Source organism: Sus scrofa, chromosome 11 (genome assembly GCF_000003025.6).
Source record: "Sus scrofa isolate TJ Tabasco breed Duroc chromosome 11, Sscrofa11.1, whole genome shotgun sequence".
Lineage (NCBI taxonomy): Eukaryota > Metazoa > Chordata > Mammalia > Artiodactyla > Suidae > Sus > Sus scrofa.
The window spans coordinates 4,217,874-4,239,155 of NC_010453.5; the positions used below are offsets into that span (position 1 = coordinate 4,217,874).

General features: G+C 51.4%; 1 long non-coding RNA gene across 1 annotated transcript; it reads left to right on the forward strand.

The window, feature by feature from the left end:
* On the forward strand, positions 8,137 to 20,933 carry LOC102162170. The gene is made up of 3 exons (XR_002336621.1): positions 8,137 to 9,988; positions 11,245 to 11,831; positions 20,773 to 20,933. It is a non-coding gene; the product is annotated as an uncharacterized LOC102162170 (long non-coding RNA).

Here is a 21,282-nt window from a genome sequence, read left to right on the forward strand (position 1 = left end):
AGGCCCGTGCGTCTCAGATGCAGCTGCGCGGTTCTGTAGCAACCCTCTCCTGCCTGGAAACTTCTCTCACTCTGCAGGGAGGCAAGAGGTATCAGGACTGGGTGTGAAAACAATGACTTCAAAGTCCCGTTTGGTCACGGATGACTTTCTGTGTCACGTGATCATGAGGTCTGTGTCACAGCCTCCAGCTCCTTGGGACCAGCTCGTGAGCATTTGTTTTTTTAGAAACTTTTTTTTAGAGTTGAGTTAGGGATGCTTTTGAGAGTTCATGGAAATTAAGGTTTTCCTTTGAGTATAATATTTTCTCACACGTACCACAGTTGGGGAAATATTGCCTTAACTAACTGGATAACAACTAAATGCAAGCTACAAATCAGCTATGATAAAAGTGCCCCCCCAAAACAGGAGATGAGGGCAGCCGCCTACAAGGGTTAGAGGGGATTTGAACTCGCCGATGGAGAATTTTTGGTGACAGTGTAGTTTTCATGGTAGCCATGACCCTTATTGACTTTTTAAAATCATGCATCTAGTAGGAAATGCTAGATGCCCTGTTAATATTATGTTGCCTGCAAGCACTTTTATGCTTTTCTGCTGCAGGTCCAGTCTAAGATTTTGCAAAAGGTCTGGAAGAGGAAGAGTAAGTGTCGCTTAGCCTCCGGTGTCACACCAAGTGAGAAGGCGTCCTACTTAGGGCGCTCCTATAGAGCTATTTTCTCTTAAGGGTTGTTTACACTCTTTTGCTTTTTTTTTTTTTTTTTTTGTCTTTTTTTGTTGTTGTTGTTGCTATTTCTTGGGCCGCTCCCTCGGCATATGGAGTTTCCCAGGCTAGGGGTCGAATCGGAGCTGTAGCCACCGGCCTACGCCAGAGCCACAGCAACGCGGGATCCGAGCCGTGTCTGCAACCTACACCACAGCTCACGGCAACGCCGGATCGTTAACCCACTGAGCAAGGGCAGGGACCGAACCCGCAACCTCATGGTTCCTAGTCGGATTCGTTAACCACTGCGCCACGACGGGAACTCCCTCTTTTGCTTTTTAAATTAACTTATTATTTTTCATCAATCTACTATTTCTTGTATGCCTACTCTATGCCAGGCTTTTTTTTTTTTTTTCCTGAGCATGAGGCAGCAGAGATGAGTAAGGCCGGCGAAACGCCTCAGGGGGGGTTATATATTTGGGGAAACGGGCAGTAAATAAATTTGAGTAAATGTGTATAACATGGTCTCAGGGGGTGGCGACCCCTGGGGGGGAGTCACCTGCTAAGAGGAGACCGTGGGAGGGTAGAGGCCGCTGTAGGCGGGTCACCAGCAGCTCGGGAGGTGACGCCATGTACGTTTGAGTGACAACAGCGTGAGGTTCAGACTCAACAGTCACCAAGGCCACTTCCCTACAAGCGGTGTGACTTTGGGCAACGTACAGAGCCTTCTATCTTCTCATCACTCAAACAAGGTAGGAATGGTACCTGCAGATGTGGAATTCTCCTTGCCTTGTCTGCCTGTTTTCCGTACAAAAGGATGGTGACGCTGTTTTCTTTTTTTTAAGTTTTTATTTTTTTTTCATTATAGCTGGTTTCCAGGGTTCTGACAATTTTCTGCTGGACAGCAAGGTGACCCAGTCACACATGCATGTGTACATTCTTTTTTCTCACAGTGTCACGCTCCATCACAAGTGACCAGATAGAGTTCCCAGGGCTACACAGCAGCATCTCATTGCTTATCCGCGCCAAAGGCAGTAGTTTGCATCTATTAACCCCAAACTCCCCCTCCCTCCCCCTCCCCCCAGCAACCTCAAGTCTGTTCTCCAAGTCCGTGAGTTTGTTCCTTTCCTGTAGAAAGGTTCATTTGTGCCCTAGATTAGATTCCAGTATGTGATCTCAGATGGTATTTGTCTTTCTCTTTCTGATTTCCTTCACTCCGTAAGAGAGTCTCTGGGTCCATCCGTGGCGCTGCCAATAGCGTTATCTTGTTCTTTTTTATGGCAGCAAGCAGTGAACACAGCTTTTCCACGTGATTTCTCTGGCATGCGAATATAACACTGTTCACTATCATCTGGAAATAAAAAGCTTTTGCATTTGAAATGACTCTAAACTTACATCAAGGAGCAGAAATAGGGCAGAGACCCCTGTACCCTTCATGCAGCTTCCCCGAGGTAACAACCGTGTGGCTTGGAAAGCACTCGGGGAGGGGCCGTGGCCGTCAGGGGTGGCGGGACTTCTGTGGGTCAGTCACATCCCACATTTGAGCCTGACCATGGTTCACTGGGTGTTTGTTCCTTAGGTGTTACCCTGTACACCAGTTGTGTGTCTTTTCCAGTGAGTTCTTTTTTTTTTTTTTACTTTTTAGGGCTGCACCTGCGCCATATGGAGGTTCCCAGCCTAGGGGTCTAATCGGAGCTACAGCTGCTGGCCTACACCACAGCCACAGCAGCACAGGATCCAAGCTGCGTCTGCGACCCACACCGCAGCTCACGGCAACACCATATCCTTCACCCACTGAGTGAGGTCAGGGATGGAACCTGCAACCTCATGGTTCCTAGCTGGATTTGTGTCCACTGCACCACAGCGAGAATTCCTCTTTTCCAGTAAGTTCTTTTGTACAATGCGTACAGGGTTAAAAGAGCATGAGGATCCAGGGATGAAACCTCCTGGTGACTTTTTCTCCATCCCTTCATGAAAGCACTAAAATGACAAAGAAATTTGGGGGGGAGTTCCCGTCGTGGCTCAGAAGAAAACAAATCTGACTAGTATCCATGAGGATGTAGGTTCGACCTCTGGCCTTACTCAGTGGGTTAAGGATCCGGAGTTGCTGTGGCTGTGGTGTAGGCTGGCAGCTGTAGCTCCGATTGGGCTTCTAGCCTGGGAACCTCCATATGCCGTGGGCGTGGCTGTAAAAAGCAAAAAAAAAAAAAAAAAAAAAAAAGAGTGGAAGCCAATTTAGCAGATTGGGAAAGCCTGACACCTCACCATAAACCTCCCTCCCTATAAAGGCAGGAGAGAATGAGGACAGGCCAATAAGACGCAAAAAAAAACCCCAAAAATAGTTACTGGTAGGGGGAGGGGGAAGGAGTGGGCGCGGAAGGAGCCAGAGGTAAGACTTCTCAAAATATACACCTTTTCACAAGTGTTTGGATTTTTTAATAACTGATTTTTTTCTTTTTAAATTGAAGTATAGTTGATTTTCAATAGGATATTAGTTTCAGGTGTACAACATATTGATTCAACATTATAGTGATTTTTATACATTTTACTCCATTTAAAGTTATCACAAAGTAATTGTTATATTTCCCTGGGCTGTACAGTGTATCCTGTGGCTAATTTATTTTATAAATTGTAGTTGGTATCTCTCAATCTGCTTCCCCCATCTTGCCCCTCCCCCCTCCTATTCCCCACTGGTAACTACTAGTTTGTTCTCTGAGTCTGCTTCTGTTTTGTTATATTCATTTATTTGTTTTATTTTTTTCGATTCCACTTATAACTGATAACACGGCAGCTTTGTCTTTGTCTGACTTATTTCGCCAAACAAAATACCCTCTAGGTCCACCCAGACAAGTGTTTGGGTTTTGATACAGGTGATTGGTTATCCACAGAATGAAGAGAGGAGAGAAGGAGGGGCCGCAGGTGAGGCAGCAGGTGATTCCTGAGGCGGGTCAGGTGGGCAGGGGCAGGGTTAAGAGCAGAGGTGGGGAAGGCAGGATGGAGACGGTTAATCCCCAGGCGCCCTGACCTTCTCCCTCTGCAGAGCCAGAGGTCTCAGGACGCTCCTCCCCTGGGGTGAGGTGACACTGAGCGCAGGGGACCACCTAAGTGTCCGCTGGCGGAAGATGAGACGCTCCCCAGCATCGTTCCCTGCCTGGAGGCCGGTCGCACCCTCACTGCCGCCCACCCAGAGGGGCATCGCAGAGCTTCTCTCCAGGAGAAGAGCCCTGTGGGAGGGACACAGCCCCAGCTCAGGGTGACAGTCAGCCTGCAAGGGGCCGAGTGCCCCCGGGGTCTGCAGAGCAGTGGCTCCCACCCCCCCCCCCCGGGGCCGTGCCTCCTGCCCACTGCGCACGCGCGGGGGCTGGGGCGACAGGTCCTCTCGCCGCCTTGACCTTCCCGCCCTCCCCCACCTGCGGTGAGCCTTCCAAACAGCCTTTAGTTTCCCTCCTTTTTCGGCTCCGTGCTTTTGGGGTTAATTCATCTTCTTAATAATTGCACTGATTTTTAGAGTGGTTTCAGATTCACAGCAAGAGGTGCAGAAAGTCCAGAGCTTTCTCACGGACGCCCTGCCCCACGGGGGCAGAGCCTCCCCCGTGGTCAACACCCCACCGGACGGGGGCTCGCGTTCCAGTCCGCGAACCTCCATCCACGCATCGTCACCCCGAGCCCACAGGTTACACCAGGGTTCGCTCGTGCTGGTTACCTGTCGCGGGTTTGGACAAACGTATGATGACACGTAGTGGTCGGGGTGATATCCTACGGACCAGCTTCACTGCCCTTCAAACCCCCGGTGGGCTGTCGACATCTCTCGCCTCCCCCAAGCCCCAGCCACCACTGATTGTTTTACTTCATAGGTTTCCCTTTTCCAGAATGTCTTACACTTGGAATCATTATTAATATGTTTAACAATAATTTTTAACCATTCTTACTGCCTTGCTGTCATCTGAGCAGGGTTTGGGAGAAAAAGGAGATTAAAAGGTTAATATGTCACGTTTAAACGGAAGGTAAGTGAACCCCATCTTTCTTCTCACTTTTAAAATTGACGATGGAGTCCTTGGCAAGAAAGGATCTCCCATAGGTGGAGTTCAAACCTGCGGGAGGGGGTTGGCTGTGGACCGACCCAGGGCCCCCCGAAACTTCAGCCCCGCGGCCTCAGGCTGGTCTTCCGGACACGTGGGGGCGGGGTCCTCTCTCGGGGTGGTCACAGCCTCCATGGAAGCAGGTCAGACCAAGATATCACGCCCCCATTCCCTTTCTCACCCCAAACCCCATTATACGTTAATCGTGAAAAAGGTGTGTTGTACTAAACCCCTAGGGCCTCAGAACATGACCTTGGCTGGGGACCAGGCCTTTATGAAGGCGATGGAGTCAGCGCGGGGCCAGGAGGACGGGCGCTGTAATCCTGCAACACTGGGCACCTGGGGCGCAGACCCACGCAGAGGGAAGACGGCGTCCCTGAGCCTGGAGCCCTAAGACAGACGCTCCCCCAAGGGCCCCCGGGGGAGCCCGGCCCTGCTCACGCCTGGATTTGGGACTTCCTGCCTCCAGAATTGTGAGCTAGTACATTTCTGTTGTTCTGTTTTTAGCGGCAGCGTTCAGCAGCTCCATGTGGGATCTCAGTTTCCAGAGCAGGGATTGAACCCAGGCAGAAGCAGTGCACGCGTGGAGCCCTAACCTCTCAGCCACTGGGGACTCCCACTCTGCTGGTGTTCTGAGCTGCCCCTTTGGGGCCCTCTGTATGACATCCCTGGGAATCTAAAAAAAACCCGGGCAGGTGGAAATTCCACGTGATGAATTTCCTAAGAAGTTTGTTGACTTCCTGATTGAAGATCAGGTGAAAGAGGTTTTGGTTTTATTTACATGGCATATAGGCTTTTAAAATGTACACGTTGAACGGTATACTAAAATATACCCCTCGCCCCCCAGCCCCCGTGTCCCTGCCACTCTGGAGAATTCCTTACCATTTTGGTTAGGAGAGCCCATCATGGTTCGGCAGAAATGAATCTGACTAGCCTCCCTGAGGACGCAGGTTCGATCCCTGGCCTTGCTCAGTGGGTTAAGGATCTGGTGTTGCCATGAGCTATGGTGTAGGTCGCAGACACGGCTCAGATCCAGTATTGCTGTGGCTGTGGTGTAGGCTGGCAGCTGCAGCTCTGATTGGACCCCAAGCCTGGGAACCTCCAAATGCTGGGGGTGGAGCCCTAAAAAAAAAAATTTTTTTTTTTGGTTAAACAGGGTTTTCTCTCTCTTTGGGAAAAGAGGGGAAAAAAAGAAGTCTTTAAATATCAAGGCCTATCTTCCTGAGCTTTGAAGATGAAGAAAAGCAGCTTAATTGGCTCTGGCCTGTCTTGGGGGTGATTTGATATTCTCTTTAAAAATAGATAGCAAGGAAAATTGCCTCATATTGAAATGCAGCTCCCTCAGCCTCTGGTTTTTGAGGCCCTTCCTGAACCCCCCCCGCCCCCAGCTTTCCTTGGAGCCCTCTGCTGAGCTCTGCCAGTGCCTCCTCCACTCCCTCCTCATTTTTTAGGATTTTCCTCTTTCAGCATCTATCTGAATCCCCAGGGATGTTTGGAAGAAAAACTACACAGCTCTGCCCTAGCCACGTGGTCCCTAAGCCCCGCCTGGTCCTTGCCTGGGCTAGAGGGCACCTGCCTGCCTCCCCCCATTGCTGGCAAATCCTGTCTTTGAGGCTCCCCCGCCCCCACCCGGGGGAAAGGCCAGAGATGCTCAAGTGTGTGGTTCCAGCGTCTGAAACTCTGGCTTTGCCGTTCATGGTATTTGTTCCAGACCGTCTGCCAGCAGCTTTAGTGGAGCAGGACCCTGGAATTGGAAGAGGAGGGGAGCCTTTTGAAACCTTATTAGCTGCTGTCGTCTTTGCTGTTAGAAACTTGGGCTATAAAATTGCCTCATTTGGGTGTTTTTTAAATGCCACGTTCTTCGGTGCCCTGAGATGTCAGGTCACCCGCTCTGCATACGCAATTGAGTTGTACTCAGGTGAAACACAGAAATGATTCTATATGGCAAGATTTATTGATAACAAAAGACAACCAAAGGCAGAAGCTTCTGGTAGCATGGTCTGTCTGCTTGTTTTAGACATTTGACCCCAATGGCAAGACGGAGGGCCTGGGGGAAATTTTAAAATTTTTCCTTGGAGAGTTCCCGTCGTGGTGCAGTAGAAACGAATCTGACTAGTAACCATGAGGTTTCGGGTTTGATTCCTGGCTTCAGTCAGTGGGTTAAAGATCTGACATTGCCCTGAGCCGTGGTGTAGGTTGCAGATGTGGCTCGGATTCTGCGTGGCTGTGGCTGTGGTATAGGCCGGCAGCTGTAGCTCCGATTGGACCCCTAGCCTGGGAACCTCCACGTGCTGCGGGCGTGGCCCTAAAAAACAACAAAGAAAATAATAATGATCATAAGTTTCTTTGGTTGTTTTCACCGGAGATGCTAACTTCAAAACCAGGACTCCTCTGTGAAGGTTTGTGTCACAGGGAAGACGATACATAAGGAAAGAATCAGAGTATTCCTACCGTTATCACAAATTACAGACCTCTTTGGAATTGTCTGATGTGAAATTATAGTCTGTCTCCAACTTCCTTTTTGCAGCTGTGAGTTGTTTACTATTTAACCAGGAAACCTTAAATTACAGAGAAGATGGGGTGGGGGGAATCCCTGTTGGGGACAGCGTGTGCCCTCATCTTGGCAAATATTGAGCATCACACGACCTTTCTAACAGTGATTACACAGGTTAATTCCAACCACTTCCTGGTAGCTTGGATCATTTCAAAAGTAGTATATTCATATATAAGAAAAATCTGGACACTCTGGAAACATTTGAGAGCTGCAATAACGTGGTAGTGATCTGGAAACAAAAGCCAGGTTTTAACCTTTAAGAAGACGTCATTGTTAATTTCCCTTCAGACTTTTCCCGGGATCTGGCCAAGGAGAGCGGCGGAAAGGTCAGCCAGACTGCAGAGGCGGAGGCTGCTTTAGACCATGTGCTCACGACCGACGAGCGCTGTTTGGAAATCCAACATCAGTACTGCCGAGGAGTTAGGACGGGGGAGGGACCGGGCTGTCTCGCAGTGCCCACCCCAGATCCCAGGTGCTGAGGGTGCCCAGGGGTGCTGAGGGTGCCCAGGGGTGCTGGGGTCCAGGGCCGCTTCCATCACCCAGCAGCTGGTGATCCCTGGAAAAGAGCTTCATTTTGGAAGCTTCAGTTCCCTTATCTATAAAAAGAGATGAGTTTTAAGATTCCTTTCAGTTCCAAAAAAAGGCCATCTTTTTTTTTTTTTTTTTGGTCTTTTTAGGGCCGCACCCCATGGCATATGGAGGTTCCCAGGCTAGGGGTCAAATTGCAGCTACAGCTGATGGCCTACAGCACAGCCACAGCAACATCAGATCCGAGCTTCGTCTGTGACCTACACCACAGCTCACGGCAATGCCGGATCCTTAACCCACTGATCGAGGCCAGGGATCAAACCTGCAACCTCGTGGTTCCTAGTCGGATTCGTTTCCGCTGTGCCATGACTGGAACTGCTGCCCTCTCTTGATTTATTTGCTGACGGTGGTTAGAGGAAGGCTTGAAGGAAGGAATGAAGTTTGAGCAAGGTCATGAAAATGTGGTCCAGGAGTTCCAGGCATCCGAGGCTGGAGACCGTGTGATGGATGCCTTGGAGGGAGCAGGTGTCCATCAGGTGGCCTTGAACAGGTGAGGCCGACTCCTGTTCCTGTTGGACAACAATAAACATTTAATCGTTGACGGGAAAGTGGACACCGTCCTTGAAGGAAAAGACTTCAGGCAGGGAAGGGCTGGGGCGTACTTTAAAGGCAGAAATGTGTCTGGAAATGTGTCTTCTCTGACTTGCGGCCCCACAGCCCGTAAAGCCTCTCTGAGTCCAGATTCGCCCCCACTCGAGCCACGATCGCATCCGGTCCCTGCTCAGAAGCTTTCCAGGGCTCTGTGTCGTGTAGACGTCAAACCCCAGGTGCTTTGTTGGTGGAGCCAGTTTGTCCCGGCACAGCTGTCCCCAGGCATCTTCTACTTTCTTCCAGGAGCCCTCCTGGCGGGCCAGCGCGCCCTCCTCGCCAGCACTCTGGTGCCTGTGTGTTTCTGCTTGTCCCTGGCCTGCAAAGTCCGTGGTCCCCCCACCTCCAGCCCTCAGGGCGGACTCCCTGCCCTGCTCACGCCTGTCCCTGGTCTTTGTGGATTTCACTCACCCACACGCCTTTCCTTTGGTGACGCCAGCAGTCCCCTCCCCACCAGATCAGATGGTAAACGCGCTGCTGGAGGGTGAGAACTGCATGTTCCCTTCTCCCCCCTGCCCACCCCCCGCCCCTGCCCCGAGTACCCAGCATTGTCTGATTGATAGAGGGCTTTATTGCCACTAGGGAGGTTTCTGAGGCGCTTGTGAATGTACCAAGCCATTTCAAAGACGTTTTATTAACGTGAAGTGAAGCCACCTTTCTGAAGGCTATAGAAAAACAGACTTTTAAAATCAGAATTCCCATCTGAGTAATAAATTCAATTACATTTTTGGATTAAAAAAAGAAAAGAGGTGATATTGGTTTTGCATTTCTTCTCCGCCCTGTTTCCAGGCAACCTTGAACTTGTCCAATAAAAAAGTCGAAACAAAAGACTGTGAGATGCACGACCTTAGCCCGAAAATTCCACCCTTAGCTGGCCAGACACATGACTTGGCGTTGTAACCAGGCGCTCCTAAAAGGCCAGCCCCTCTTTTCCCATATTAGGGGGGTTTTGGGGGGGTGATTTTAGGAAGAATGCTTGGTGTCAAGGACATAGGCTTTAGAGTTACATACTCTGAGTAACTTGAATTTTGAGGTTTTTGCTGTGAAATTGGGAAAAATCCTTGAAAACTTTCTGAGCTTTGGTTTCTGTGTCTGAAATGATCGGCCAAGCAGCCTGCTCCCCCACGGCGTGACTGCAGAGTTGACAAAGTAACAAAGATGCCTTTTGTCCCATGTCATCACCGCCACCCCCGGAAGCAAGGGCAGAGCAGCAGAGGCGGGCGCTCGGAATTTCTGCCCCGCCAGGCACTCAGTAGCACCCCGGAACCTCCCCTCCCCGGGCACGGCTCTGCCTCTCAGAGCCACCTTCCCGGAGCCAGAGCCAGAACCCCTGCTGGGCTGGACCTTCTTGTCGTCCGACTCCTTCATCCGTGGGCAGCGGTGGCTCACGCCATCCCACCCCCCACCTTGGCCCTTGACGTCAGATTACACTCCTTTCCAGCCAGTGGGGCCAGTTTGGGGGTGACCCTGGGATGACAGCAGGTAGGGTGCTTCCAACCCCACTTCTGGGGTAAATCAGAGAGAGGCCTTTGCGCCTTGTTCTGCGCCGCAGGTTCTGAGCCCTGACACTCAAGGCGCTGCATGTGGCCCTGTTAACACGGAAAGGGACAATTATCATCCGTGAAAACCGCGAGGCCTCTTTCCCCTTGTCTGCTCAGGCGGCCCCAGATGGGGTCAGGTGAAATAGGAAAACCACAGGGGGCCTTTAACTTCGACCAGCACCCCCCTCGGTCTCCAGACTAATTCTGAGCATCACCGGGAGAGAATTTCTAAATGAAAGCAGGGAGCGGCTGGTTTATCAGAAAGCACCTGCTCCCCCCTCCCCCTCCCCCTCCTCTTCCTCCTCCCCGCAGGCTGGAAGGGGTGGCCTGTCTCCCCACAAAACCTGCCCTTTCAGAAGAAAGCTACTGCTTTTTCCTCTTGGGGCAAAATGAGCTGTTCCTTGGTTAGAAACCTGTAAGCCTCGGGAGAGGGCACCCTGCCCTGCCAGTGCGAGGCGATTCTGTGCTCTCTGCCCACTGTAAGGTGGTTCGGGTCCCTCATACGAGAACAACAGTGGGGGACAGGTCTTCTGAAGAGAGATTTTGGAAACGGCACATAAGCCCTGAAGACCAGCTCCTGGGGCAGCATTTCTCTAGGAGAACCAGTTAGTCATTCATTAGGAAGCATCATTATTCCCCATGAAGCTTCTGAGACAGGCCCCAGTATTTTTTTTTTTTTTTTTTTTTTTTTGGCTGCCCCCACGGCCTATGGAAGTTCCCAGGCCAGGGATCAAACCTGTGCCACAGCGGCGACTGGAGCTGCTGCAGTGACGGCGTCAAATCCTTGACCCGGCACGCCGCGAGAGAACGCCAAGGCCCAGGGAAGGAGGCAGATGGCAAAGAGAAATGTGGGTGAGCAGATTTGGATTCCAGGACGCTTTAACAGCCGCAGGAAGTGTAACCCTGACCGTGTCAACGACCAGGCGGGCGGCGTGCTCGCGGGAGCCGGACGTCCCGGCTCACGGGCTGGGGTATTGCGGGAGCTCTCTTCCCAGAGCAGAGGTGTTCAGGCAGCTCATGTGTTCGGTATATTCTCTGCTGTCCATTCTTCCGTTTGGCCATATTTCTCGTTTATCGTGTCCCCACCCCCTCTCAGATCAGCTTTGTTTTACAGAATTCTTAGGGCGTGTGCTCCAGGGGGACTGTATATCAAAGGGCTTTTTGTTGCTTTTTGAACATTTTCTTGTTCACTTGCAGGAGTCTCCTCCACGGTCGGAGGGAGGGAGTGCGTGCCTTCCCTGAATCATTGGAAGGGCCCAAGCTCACAGGCTTTGCTCAGCAGAGGGCTGCCACACCCTTGCCGGGGAGGTTCGAGTTAAGTTAAAAGCAACAGGAGCTGGTTCTCAGCTGGGGGACCGGGGCAGGGGGCTGAGCAGATTTCCCTCCCCTGCCCTCACCCCATCCCCAGTCTGCTCATTCTTTGCTTTTCCTTTCTTTTTTCTTTTTTTTTTGTCCACAGCTCACGGCAACGCTGGCTCCTTAACCCACTGAGTGAAGCCAGGGATCGAACCCATGTCCTCATGGATACTGGCCAGGTTTGTTACCACTGAGCCACAGAGGGAACTCCCTGCACTCTGCTCTTTCTTCCTCGTTTCTTTCTCGGCCTTTCCTCTCCCCCCTGGACCAGAGCAATTAGTTCGGCTCGGAGGTGGGAGGAGAGCCGGGAAAGGACGAGCCCAGGAGGTGAGGTCCCGCCAGCTCTCTCCTGTCTGGACCGGAGGTGCCTGAACACATGGACCACTCAGACGTAAAGGGACCCAACTTCGTTCCCATCGGTCGGTCATGTGAGTGTCGCCTCCCCCTCCCCCCATCACGCCCCCAGCAGCCTCCTCAGAACAGTCGTTTTCTGGAAGCAGCGCTCCCCTTAGGGAGATGTTTGATCTAGGCTCCAATTAAGGTCGCCTCTGATTGCACCAGACAAGCCCCTGCTGCGCAGAAAACAGGCTGAGCCATCCCCGAGTCAGGAGGTGGTGGAGGAAAGCGTGGATCAGGACCAGGAGGTCACACAAGCCTCCTTCCTGCGAAAATTAGGTGAGATGGGAATGATAAAAGTCCTCAAATAGAGACTCAGTGAAGCCACGCCTTCCTGAGCAGGAATGGAGATGCAGCACGGGGCCAGGGGGCTTCTAAACGTCAGCTCCGCCTCGAATGAGGGTGGGGCTCCCTGTAAACCAGCAGCAGTGACGGTTCTGCCACAGGCGGTGCAAAGAAACACGGGGCCAGCGTCCCTCGATCTAAAGAGGGACACCTGGGGTTTGCTTCTCCTTCCGGGGCCCAGGTCTGACGGCGCCTGGCACACTCTCAGCCCTGCCCGCACAGGCCACGCTGCAGTGAGGGCGTGACGCTTAGCGTCTCGAGCAAGCGCTTCAGGTGTGAGGTGATCCCAGCTAACCTGGGCGACAGGCCACACGGAAGGTCGGGGCGGTCCTCCAGTAGCTGCTGGATTAAATCACACGGATAGGATGGCTTGAATGAATGAATGCCATCTTGCCAGGACCAGCTCCCGGCCCTGCTGGGGCTTGACCTCCAGCAGAGGCACCAAGACAAACACGAAACACAACGCTCACCCCCACGTCCCACCCCGGGTCAGCTGATGGAGAGGTCACCCAGGCGGGAGGGCTTCCTTCTCATTGGCCGGAGCCCAGGAGCCCAGCAAGGCCGAATGGCTTCTCTGGGCCACTGTCCTCCATGAGCCGACCCGGTGCAAATGTAACAGTGTAGACAGGGATAAATACGTCCACGCCAGGATTTGTTCTTCGGCAGCTTTTAATTTGAAATCACACAATTTCAAGTATACAGAACAGTTGCACGAATCAGAATAGTTCACAGAATACCTGTGTCTTCCAGGTTCACCTGTTGTTAACCTTTGCTCCATCTGCTTTGGGATTTGCACACTCTAATTTACATATATGCCATATTCCCTTACTTTAAGTTACATCATATAGGAGGAAGAGAGGACTTTTGTCTGAAATATTTGAGAGTCAGCAGCATGTATTTGGCCCCGTGGCGTCTGAATACGTCCGTCAGTGTGTATTTGCCGTGAATGAGGCCAGGACCTCACCCCCACGTGGCTGATCTGGGCTCCCTCAGAGCAGGAGGTCTCCAGTACCGTCTTGGCTTTTAAGAGGGAGCATTTCAAGCAGACCAGCTCAGAAGGCACGTGGCTTCACTGTCACTCATTCTCTTGGTGCAGGTGAAGCCACAGGACCAGTTGGCTTCAAGGGCAGAAGAACCCAACCCCGCCTCCAGTGGGCAAGAAGTAGTGGCCATCGTTTTTTTTTTTTTTTTTTTTTTGCTTTTTAGAGCCACACACACAGCATGTGGAAGTCCCCAGGCTAGCGGTCAAATTGGAGCCGTAGGTGCCAGCCACGGCAACCCAGGATCCAAGCCACACCTGCAACCTACACCACAGCTCACAGCAACGTCGGATCCTTAAACCACTAAGCGAGGCCAGGGATTGAATCCGTGTCCTCATGGATACTAGTCAGGTTCATTACCGCTGAGCCACAGTGGGAGCTCCCTGTTGGCCACCTTGAATCCACCACAACACCCACCACCTTCTGTCTCGTGGTGTCTGCACTTGGTACGCCTCTCTGTCCCTGCTGAGCTCTGAACAGCACCTCTTTGGAGGCAGGGCTCCTGTCTGACTCAGGGACCTCTCCTGGTGCTCAGTCAGTGCCTTGCGCATAGTAGGGGCTTACTCTCTATGGGATAAATATTGATGAAAAACAGACTTGACCATAGCATAACCTCCTCGCATTGTTTCTGAGACCCTGAAGCCCTCTGAAGACTCTTTGATAGCCTCCTGATCACAAAGCCCCATCTTGTTCGGGTTTTTTCTTTAATTTTTAAAAATTGAAATGTAGTTGGTTTACAGTGTGGTGTTAGTTTCAGGGGTACAGCAAAGGGATGCAGGTTATAATTCTTTTCCAGGTTCTTCTCCCACATAAGTTATGATAGAATACTGAGTAGAGTTCCCTGTGCTCTACAGTAGAGCCTTGGTTTTTGTTTTTTTGTCTTTTTAGGGCCCCACATGGAGGTTCCCAGGCTAGGGGTCAATTTGGAGCTGTAGCTGCTGGTCTACACCACTGCCACAGCAACGCCAGATCCGAGCTGCATCTGCAACCTACACTACAGCTCACGGCAACACCGGATCCTTAACCCACTGAGCGAGGCCAGGAATCGAACCTGCACCCTCATGGATGCTAGTAAGATTCATTTATGCTGAGCCACAACAGAAACTCCCCAGTAGCTCCTTGTTGATTGTCTATTTTATACATAGTAGTTAATCCTAATGGCAGACAGTTCCGTGAAGCCACATTTCACGAGGGAGCTGTGACTGGGGCCTAAGAGGCCACTAGGGGACCAGTGGGGACATGGCCGGGCAGGGATCATTGGCTTTCTCTCTCATTTGGTGCCTGCAGTTTTGAGTAAAACTCCTGCCTTGGGTAGTTCATTGGCTTATCTGGGCCATAATGGCTGCACGAAATAAACTGGAAACATTTCTTTTCTCTGTAAGAGTAAGGACATCAGATTGAAAATAGCAGGGGAGGGGGAGTTCCTGTTGTGGCGCAGTGGTGAACGAATCCGACTAGGAACCACGAGGTTGCGGGTTCGGTCCCTGCCCTTGCTCAGTGGGTTAAGGATCCGGCGTTGCCGCGAGCTGTGGTGTAGGTTGCAGATGCGGCTCGGATCCCGCGTTGCTGTGGCTGTGGCGTAGGCCAGTGGCTACAGCTCCGATTAGACCCCTAGCCTGGGAACCTCCATATGCCGTGGAAGCAGCCCTAGAAAAGGCAGAAAGACAAAAAAAAAAAAAAAAAGGAAAAGAAAAGAAAATAGCAGGGGAGGACATGGAGGGTGGAAGGGCTGTGGTTCTGGAAGCAGCAGTGAACACGGCTGGAAGGATGACCCGTCCACTCATCCTTCTCCCTGGTCCACTGTGATTCTCCCTAAGGATCCGCCATGCGAGCTTGGTCACCGAACAGGCCGGGGTTGGCGAGCGCTCGGCATCCCTAACCCAGCTCTCCTCAGACTTAAGAGCGGTGACTCGCTGCCTTGAAACTGAAGCACAGGATGTTCCTGATGTGGCCCGGGGGGTTACGGATCTGGAGTTGTCTCTGCGGCAGCTCAGGTCCCCGCTGAGGCCCAGGGTCAATCCCCAGCCTGGCACAGCAGGTTAGGGATCCGGTGTTGCCACGGCTGTGGCGTAGGTGGCATCTGCAGCTCAGATTCAGTCCCTGGCCCAGGAACATCTGTAGCCATGGTGCAGTTGAACATTAAAATATAGTAAACTAGAGCACAGAGGGGTCAGCAGCCTCCTCTGGGTACCAGCCCAGCCCCAGCCCCCACGGGAACCACAGCCACACCCGAACCAGTGACGGTGGCTTCTGTCTCCTGGGCCAGTTTGCTCAACGTCACTTCTGGTCCTCAGGACAGTTTCTGTTTTGACATTTGAAAAATTGCCCTGCCAGTCTGTGGGCCCTGAGTTTTGTGATGGTTCTGAATGAATTCTGACAAATTAGTGTATCCTTCCGGATGTGTGTAGGGCTGTAGGAAGATAAATTGCACCTGTCTCGTGTGAGAGTTACAAATTCAGCAGAATGTCAGGCTGGGAGGCGAGGAGGGAAGCATCCCCGACAGTGGCTCATGGACAGCCAGCATGTGCTGCAGGGCGGGCTCTCCGACAGACGGACAGAACCAGCCTAAAGGGATACATGACCCTCGCGCTCGGGGCCCTGGGAAACCATGCAAACCCACGGAGGCCTCGCCGTCATCCCGCCCAAAAAGCAGCCTCTCACTTATCTGGGAGTCACTTAGATGGCCATCTCAGTTATCCGGGATGCTGCCAGTACCGAGGAGGGAAGGCAAAGCCTGGCTGACAAGTTGAGAGATGTCACAAAATTTGTGACAAAAGGCCATGAGTTTTTAGATAGAATTCCAACAGGCCTGGTGATTTGGTGTTCGAGGCACAGCCAGGAAGAAGCACCTTTAGGAAGAATGCAGACGGCTCCTAAGAGCAAGAGAATTAAAAATGGGGAGTTCCCGTCATGGCTCAGTGGTTAACAAATCTGCCCATCATTCATGAGGATGCAGGTTCGATCCCTGGCATCACTCAGTGGGTCGGGGATCTGGCGTTGCTGTGAGCTGTGGTGTAGGTCACAGACGTGGTCCGGATCTGGCTGTGGTGTAGGCTGGCAGCTACAGTTCCGATTCGACCCCTAGCCTGGGAACCTAAAAAGACAAAAAACAGAAAAACTGACTGACTTGAACTTGAGTCCTTCACATAATTCGTATAAGATCACACACGTTGTTGCATGTCTCAGCCAGGGTTTCTTTTCATCGCTGAGTAGTATTCCATTTTATAGATGCCCCCCCAGCTTGTTTATCCATTCCCCAGGTAAGGGGCCTTTTGGGTTGTTTCAGGTTCTGGCAATCATGAATGAATCCAGTATAAACATTTTTACATAGGTTTCTGCGTGATTGCAGGTTTTTATTTTTCTGGGGTAATTATCTATCTAGGAGTGGGATTGCTGGGCCTTAGGGTAAAGGTATATTACCTTTATGAGAAACTCCCAAACCATTTTTCCAAAGTGGTGGTGCCATTTTGCTTTCCTGCCGGGGATGTATGACTGTTCCAGGGGCTCCACATCTCACCAGCGCCTGAGAGCGTCAGCTGGGTTGCCCTCCTTTTAAACCACGCTGAAGTGTCTGGACTGAATGCTGGAGGCAGCTGGAGCCCAGCTGAAGGGGTGTGAGCAGAAGACAGGCAAGCTGGCCCTCATCAGGGAGACGGGGGGACGCTGTCACTCAGGGAGGCAGTGATGAGGGTCAGGGTGCAGGCAGCTGCAGGAGGGAGAAGTTCCAAGGATGTTTCAGAAGGACCATAGGAGCTCCCACTGTGGCTCAGCAGGTTAGGAACCCAGCGTAGTCCCCATGTCAACATGGGTTTGATCCCTGGCCTCACTCAGTGGGTTAAGATCCAGGGTTGCCGTTACCTGTGCTGTAGGTTATAGATGCAGCTCGGATCCCACGTTGCTTTAGCTCTGATGTAGACCTGCAGCTGCAGCTCCGATTTGACCCCTAGCCTGGGAACTTCCATATGCCACGGATATGGCGCTAAAATGACCAAAAAAAAGAGAGGAAGAGGTTCCTGTCGTGGTGCAGTGGTTAATGAATCCAACTAGGAACCATGAAGTCGCGGGATCCCTGGCCTTGCTCAGTGGGTTAAGGATCCGGCATTGCTGTGAGTTGTGGTGTAGGTCATAGCAGCTGTAGCTCTGATGAGACCCCTAGCCTGGGAATCTCCATATGCCATGGGTACGGCCCTAGAAAAGGCAAAAAGACAAAAAAAAAAAAAGAGGAAGAGACGCCAGACATGCACAGAGATGAGGACCCAGGGAGGAGGTGGCCGTCTACACCCCAAGGAGAGAGCCCTCCAGAGAAAGAACCCCTGCTGACACCTTGACCCTGGACTTCCAGCCTCCAGACTGTGAGGAAATAGGTTTTTGTTGTTGAAGCCCCCCCATCCGTGGTAGTCACAGGGTCCTGAGCAAAGACACCCCTCGTACTTTCTATCGGTTTGGATCCCCGGGTTCGAGAATCACGGGTCTTCCTGCCTCCCCTCACTGGGTCGTGGGCTCCCAGAGGGCGGTGTGACCTCGTGCACTCCCTGTCACCGCGCAGTGCTGGACCTTCATGTTCGTAGAATGAATGTGACGAGGCAGAAAAGTCCTTATCTCATTAGGTATCCCGGGGAACTGTGGCTGCTGCTGCCATCGGAGGCTCAAGTGAGAGAAACAAATTTTGTGAAAACCATATTCAGGAACGCAGCTTCGCTCTGTCAGTGTGTACACCGTAGGCGACACGGAGCCCCCGGAGGGAAATTCGGCTTCGTGTTAGTTACCGACAGCTCCCGCCTCTATTCCAGATCTAAGTCCGATTACGCTGTGCCTTGATCATTATGCTCTATTAAACATTTTTCTGCTTCCTTGCCCACCTCTGTCCCCAGCCACCCCTGCCCACCACACGTACACACAGCACGCTGTGCCCCGGCCTCCACACCAATCCCCACTTCACCCTGATAATGCTAATTCACCTCCTGAGACTTGGCCAGCATCACATCTCCTCCAGATTCTCCCATGACTGCTTCAGACTAGACCAAATGCTCCTTCTCAGTGCTGGCTTGACGCGCTGGAAAGGCGGCTGTCACACCATTTGCCACGGGACCTCGCAGTCACCCTTCCCAGGGTCGTCTCACCAAACACATCCTTTCAAACCCGGGGCCCGTCTCTTCCTTTTTCAAAAACCTTTACCCGGTGCCTGGCTCAATGCCTGGCTCCTAAGTCACGTAATGCAGGACAGCTCTTATCCTTTAAAATAAAACAGTAGTGCATCATGGGAAGGAAGGCTAGGCTGCTCTACGTTAGCATGCATTAGTTATTCGGTAAATATTTTTCCTTTTCCATTTCATTTTTTCTTCTGATTTCTTCCTAGCTTCACTTGCTTTCCAACTGCTCATCTTTAAGCCTGGTGAGAAGAATTAGGAGAAAGAGAAGAGAAATAAAGTTAAAGAGAGTGAGGAGAACACACACACACACACACACAGTGAGGATAAGGATTTTACGTGCTGAGATAAACGCCTTCCATCATGAATTCTCCTGGTGCCCTGAGGCGAAGTGTGTGGAGTCCTGAGTCTCTAAAAATAGAAATCCAAAGCCTATCTCTTTCAACAAGGGGCTGAAAGTATTAATTAATGCTTGCAGAGCGCTTCGAGGATGCAAACGTGGACACCAATCCGTGTCAGCACTGGACATCCTCTGTGTAATGAGGCTTAGATGTGCAGTGATGCAGCACATCAGGTAACATGGCTGGAAAGTAGAAAAGCACTGCAGTCCGGGTTCAGCACCCGCACTAACCACGTGATCCAAAACTCCCCAATCCTCACTCCAGGCTGGACTGCCAGTCACCCAAATCTGAATCCTTAGCATGCATCCCAGTGTGGTGGTTGGCACAGAGCAGGGCTTGGTGCTGTAGATTTTGATGTATTTCTAGAAGAGTCCCCTTTTTGTGTTAAGAGACATGAAAAAGACCCCATGTTGATGTTTTTTCCAGTGAAGGAAAAAGTTGACAGCATTAAGAATATTCATTATGTTTCATGGTTTGAGGTTTGAAATGCTGGGTTTTGCCGATGTGCGGCCATCGTAGAGGTGGCCACCCGGCTCTTGTAATGATACTGACCTCTTCTGCCACTGGTCCTCCGTTTGGATGAGTGTCTTTTATAAGGAAGAGCTACTTTCCACTCTCTGAAACAGGGAGATCCTTACAGGGGGTAACTGCTGCTTCAGGGTGATTGCCTCGTTAATGTCTGTCTTCTCCCTGGGATGGTGGCTTCATGAGGCCTGGAGCTCTGCCTGCCTTCTCATATGATACCTGGCACACAGCAGGTGCTCAGCAACCCCACCCCCACCCCCACTCCACACACACGCAAAGGATGGACGGAGGAGGTAGGTGCGCAAGAAGGATGGATGGATGTCAGTGACGTTAATACCACCTAAGCGAGGGAGAGGCTGATGGAGAGGACAACGTCCAGAAGGCTACTGAACAGGCCTCGAGGTTAAACAGAGGGTCCCAGCTTGCCAAGCTTGATATATCCAGGTTCAGATTACTCAATTATGATTGCATATTTTGTTGTTGTTGTTGTTGTTGTTGTTGTTTGCTTTTTAAGCCCACACCCGTGGCATATGGAAGTTCCCAGGCTAGGGGTTGAATCGGAGATGCAGCTGCTGGCCTACAGCAACTGGATACTCAACCCACTGAGTGAGGCCAGGGATTGAACTCATATCCTCATGGATATAAGTCGGATTCGTTACTGCTGAGCCATATGTATTTTTTTTTTTCTTTTTGCCGTTTCTAGGGCCACTCCTGCGGCACATGGAGGTTCCCAGGGTAGGGGTCTAATCGGAGCTGTAGCCACCGGCCTACGCCAGAGCCACAGCAACACGGGATCCGAGCCGTGTCTGCGACCTACACCATTGCTCACGGCAACGCCGGATCCGTAACCCACTGAGCAAGGCCAGGGACCAAACCCGCAACCTCATGGTTCCTAGTCGGATTCGTTAAGCACTGCGCCATGAAGGGAACTCCTGTATATATGTTTCTGCTAACACTTGACGACCTGAGGCAGAAAGAGTGTGGTTGTCTGTGAATGGCTTTGCGTTGAAGGACAAGTATGTGCCTTAAACTAAATCAGCTGGAACCCTGGGCTCTCTGGAACTCAGTCTCACTCGTTTCTGGGTGCCACCCGCACACTGGGGGGTGTCTTGCACTTATTTTTATTCTCAGTATGGTACATAGGGTGTGCTGACTTTACCCCTGGCTCTCGTTTTCGGAGGGCTTCCTCTTTGTCAGGTTGGGCTCAGCGTTGTATATGCCTCAGCTCTGATCCTTGCTGCATGCAGCGCCTAGAAAGCATCCTGACACCTGTTTTACAGGATGAGGAAACTGAAGCCCAAATCCTACAGAGCTGCTAAGAGGCAGGATGTGGATTTAAACCCACTTACTCTTAAGTGATCCTTTCCCGACATGATGCTGTGTCGGGGGAGAGTCTGCTTTGGGGGTTTAAACAGGTGACGAGAACGGGCCATTAAACTTCCATGAGCATCCGCTTCCTCGTCTGTACAGTGGAGGTGTGAAAATGGTTAATCTTTCAGGTCTATTTTCCTCTAGAATTCTGCCCCTGGAAGAACAGAGGCAGGGAAGACCTGCCCGCTGTGCTGGAGCTGTCCGTGGTCCTGACAAGGCTGGCAGCAATAAAGCCATAATCAGCTTATCAAAGGAAGAAGCACAAGAAGCCAGAAGCACGTCCCTTAATAAAGATCTTGCTCTTATTCTCTGGGTCTCTTAAGTAATTAAGCCTGCTGTCTTCTACTGCTGGGTGTATGGATTAGGCTGGGAACCAAGCCTCTGCAAATTAAAGCAGCAGATAGACGTCCACACACACGCCTTCCCCCCATACCTGAAACGCCCGTGCGTCCCAGCCAAATGAGCTCTAGTACATCTTGTCTCCGTGTGGTATTCTTTTGCCTTGAACTAGAGATTCTTTTTCTGGGGAACAGGTGTTCTTGAACCTGATTTTCCAGGCTTAACCACCCTAAGAACCAAGTGAAATTAATTTAATGAATTCGCAAAGAAAGCAAAGAAGTTCCCTTTTTTTTTTTTTAAATTTATTTATTTATT